Source organism: Suricata suricatta, chromosome 2 (assembly GCF_006229205.1).
Source record: "Suricata suricatta isolate VVHF042 chromosome 2, meerkat_22Aug2017_6uvM2_HiC, whole genome shotgun sequence".
Classification (NCBI taxonomy): Eukaryota; Metazoa; Chordata; class Mammalia; order Carnivora; family Herpestidae; genus Suricata; species Suricata suricatta.
In genome coordinates, this window is record NC_043701.1 from 97,017,126 (window position 1) to 97,021,819 (window position 4,694).

A 4,694-nucleotide genomic window follows, 5' to 3' on the forward strand; every position below is an offset into this window, starting at 1 on the left:
TGTTTCCCTGATGATGAGTGATGTTGAGCATCGTTTCATGTGCCTGTAGGCCATCTGATTGTCCTCTTTGGAGAAGTGTCTGTTCATGTCTTCTGCCCATTTCTTCACTGGGTTATTTGTTTTGCGGGTGTGAAGTTTGGTGAGTTCCTTGTAGATTTTAGATACTAGCCCTTTATCTGATATGTAAGACCAAGTTCTAAGACCAGGCAGGCTTGCAGAGCCTCAAAGTTAGGCACCTTGTCCTGGGAAAGGATTTCCCTTCCCTCCCCTAAGTAGCTAAGGAAGGTTTGGGCTCCACCAAGCTGCCCTCTCTCCAGTCTCTCCATCCTAGCCCCATGGAGAAAGGATCCAGGTCAAAATCCTCCTTTTATGTAGATGCCTTCTGTAGCATTCATGTGCTTGACACCCAGGAAAAAGCTGTTTCACTTCCCCAAATGTCCATGTCTTCACATTTCAAAAGCCTTTGTACACTGTCTGTCTAGTCTAGAGCACTCTTTCTTCTCCATGTCACCTGCCCAGCTTTTTCTTCAAGGATCTCTTAATTATGCCTCCCTCTAGGAAGGCTTCCCTAACTCCAAAGACCAAGTTTGGTGTCCCTCCTGTATGTCCTCAATCTTCTGCCCCCCGCCCCAACATAGCTCCTATCACCTCATATTGTTGACTGTAGTTGACTATTTACTCAATGGCCATCCATCCAGACTGTATGCTCCATGGGGCTAAGACTTTGATGAAACCACTCTAGTATCCCCAGAGTCTAGGACAGTTTTTTCCACATAATATGTTCTAGGTGAATGAATGATAAAGACTTACAATGCACAGTAGTGAAACCATCAAATGCTTCTTCTAAGATTACTTAACATCATCACAGTCTGCAGAATCCCATGTCACACATGACCCACACCCACCGGTTCTTGCCAGGATCACATCTGAGAGTAACAAGATGATGGAAATGTAAGATTCAGGATGCTCGGTAGGTCCCACTTGCTTCACACAGGAGTGTGCTATTGGTTCAATGGATGGGAGAGCAGTCCAGAAGGATAGGCTGGTTCATGTTTCTTTCAAAGAAATAAACTTATACCTCATCTTCTTTTAGCAACTCATGGTTTGAAGAAAAGTTTTGCCTTAGTGAAAGTGAGAAAATACTCAGATCTAAAGAACTTCCAGAAGCAAAGACAGAAAAGATGCATTGTGTTGGACCACCTATGTGGGGCCTGCTGGGATAGGATTCCTGTGCTGACCAAGCCATAGTGCCCCTGGCCCTACTGAAGAGCATCATGCCCGGCAGGCCAGATAAAGCTGAACGGGCTGTGCAGATGCTAAGCAGAGAGCCTCCAATTCCTTGATGTAGGTGTAGCCAAGCCCCCAGCAACCAGCACCGCCATGTAGATGAAGGCCAAGCCCAAGCCAGGCAGGAAGACAGTCCACCTGCAGTATACTTCCCATCCCTCCCAGCACGTGCACAGCAGCCTTCGTGGGTTTTGGAAGGGGACAGGAAACCCTGTAGTTGTGGCCTGTTGTCCTTCAGGGGCAGACTTGTGGTCCTTCAGTGTTCCCAAAGTTTTGGGCTTGTTGATGAATCCATCAGTGGTTTCCCAAGAGTCTTTTACCCAAAAGAAAATCCAATAAGCTTTACATCAGTGCCCTGCCCAAATGTTCTCAGCCCATCCCCAACCACATCTGTTTCTTTGTTGGGAAATTCCTACAGGCAATAACGGCTTCCTTTCCCAAGCACTCATGTCTTCCTAACAGGAGTCTCTCTCTAGCCCCAGGAACACAAGGGCAGGCTGTAGGTGCCCAGCCATCATACCTCTAGGAACGACCCTCAACTAATAAATGACAGCACCTGGAGAAACACCCCAGCTTCCTTGGTGAGACAATCCTGAGGTAAATCCTACACTGTGTGTCCCAGGACCCAATCAAGACTGAGCCCCAGAGGCAGTAACCTGTCCATCAACACATTTTTTATTGGCTCTCTTCCCTTCCCTGTCTCATTTCCCATCCCCCCTCCATGCTTCCTAGGATCACCTTCCAAATAGATTACTTTCCACCCCAAGTTCCTCCTCTCAGTAACTGCTTTTCAGAGAACTCAAATGAAGACACAAAATGAAATCAGGAAGGTGGCCGCTGACAGGAGAGAAATTACAGCAGAGCATGAAAGACAAATTTTCACATGCTTGAAACACGGTAATAAACTCTTAAAAACAGTGATGGATATTTCCTTTCATTATTTTTCTGAAGAAAGAGATACTTCTAAAAAGAAAATGATAATTGCTTTCAGTCTTCCACAATGGAACAGGCAATGACTGTAAGCAGCCAGAAAAGAAATAATCCTTTCTGAGAGGTGTTTAGCACAAACTGAGACAAGCTCTGAAAAAAGAAACAAAGAATGAGACACAACAGAATTCAAATAGGGCTGTGCAGGAAGGAGAGAGGGTAAGGCCAATCCATTCTAGCCACAGAACTATGGGCAGGGGAAGCTCTGGGTTATAGAAAAGAATCTGTTGCCAGAGCAGCTTTGAAAAAAAAAAAAGGTAATGACAATAATAACAACAATGAAAAATAGCTCTCAACTTGTTTTTCGATATGCTGGGGAGCAAAATGTGGCTTTGCATGGGCGATCTTTCTGTCACAACATTCCTGCAATCAGTTCTGCTATCCTTACAATACAGAGAGTGAGACACGGAGTCTGGGTAGAGTGACTCTACATGGTCACACAGCTAAAAGTGACAGATGGAAAGATACAGTACTATTGATCTATTTGGGCATATCTATCTACCCCTATAAGTACATGTATTTTATTCAGACAATGAGATCCAGTGAGCTTCAACTGCAAAACAACTTGTGAGACAAGGTAGTTATAAGAAGTCCAGAAAAAGAAACTGTTGTCAGAAGTAAGATGAACTGTGTTATGACAGGCAGATGGGTAACATTGTCAGCAGGCAGGGATGGCTCTTATCTTAGCTCTTATCATATATATTGGTAGGTCCCCTTCCTCCAATCTTCACCCTAATGTTAGGGAATCTCTGATTGAAAAAACACTACTGATAGCAGAGATGGTCAATTCATTATACTCTTTTGACCAAAGAGCAGCCCATACTCTCTGAGATGGTTATCTTTCAAAGTTAGCATCTGTAAGGAGTATTATGAGTGACAAAGGGAGAAGTAATTTGCCCCCAGGACCATGAATTTGGTTGTGCAGGTTGAACACTGCACAGTCCCACGAGAATGCTACTCACATTGGAGTCTCTCTAAATAAAGCTCCTGGAATTGGGCTGTGTACAACCTGTGTAACTGCACCTGACAGCCCCGCCTGCCCCCTCCACCAATGAAATCAGCCATATGAACTATATGACCAATGGCACAGTTAGAACCTTCTCATTTTTTCAGTTTCTAGACACATTTGCAGACAGAATGTGGAGATTATAATCAGACACAAGCTCTGCAAAGAAGAAATGAAACACTGACATAAAGGGGAAAAAAAGAATGAGCGCTGTCTCTGAGTTCACATTACCTTGAATATTCACAGCCTCCCGTTGCCTTTTTTGGAAGCGCCCCTCTGCTTGTTGCTGGGTTTTACAGCCAATTGGAGAACTAGTTGATAAATCCTGGACAGAAATAGAAACTCCACAAGAAGTGAAACCAAGTTCTGTCCAAGAATGAAACCTCAGCTGATCACATGAGCTGCCCATGTCATCACCTGGCCCACGGACAGGGGAGCAAATATATCGATGATCTGGTCCAGCCACCAGACCACTGCATTCATCCCTGTAAGTGAGGGGAAAGGAACCTTGCGACTCAGTGGCTGAGTCCTTCCTCCTGGTGAATTTAATGTCCTGCGTTTGTTAGATATGCTAGCCTTGCCCTGGGTGAACTGCGGTGAAAACAGAAAAGATCCCTTTCAGTCTAACTATGAATTCAGCATAGGATTTTCTTTTCTTTTTTTTAATTATAGGATTTTCAACCTGAAAAAAAAAACCCTTCAAGATCAGTTCTATTGAATTTGAACAATTAACAGAAGAGTAAACTGAGGACAAGGTTACTTGGAGCTAATTACTCCAACTCCTGTCTCCTGTCTTCTCTTTTCTATCACATCCTGCTATCTTAACAACAACAATATTAACTACTCATAATGTTATTATGACTCACATGCTAACGAGGGGGAGGAGGAGAAAGGACAGAATTATCAGAGCTTCCCAGTGCCAGGTGCCTCAATCTAAGCCTTCTCCACACATCACCACACTTAACCCCCACAACAACCCTAAGAGGTTGACAGTAGCTGCTGTCTACAAATTAGAAAGTAGAGGCTCAAAGGCATGAGCTTATCTGCCCAGGGTCACGGACAAAGTAAGTGGGGGAGCTGAGAGTCAAACCCAGGCGGTCTGACTCCAAAGCTTACCCTTAACTAGTCTACCACCACTGAAGAACATAGTCACAGGATCATTTAAAAAAATCATAAAGAGGGGCGCCTGGGTGGCTCAGTCAGTTAAGCATCCGGCTTCAGCTCAGGTCATGATCTGGCAGTTTGTGGGTTTGAGCCTCATGTCAGGCTCTGTGCTGACAGCTCAGAGCCTGGAACCTCTTTGGGATTCTGTGTCTCTTTCTCTCTGACCTTCCCCTTATCTCTCTCTCTCTCTCTCAAAAATAAACTAAAACTAAAATTTTTTAAAAATCATACTGAACCTCGAACTGGCATC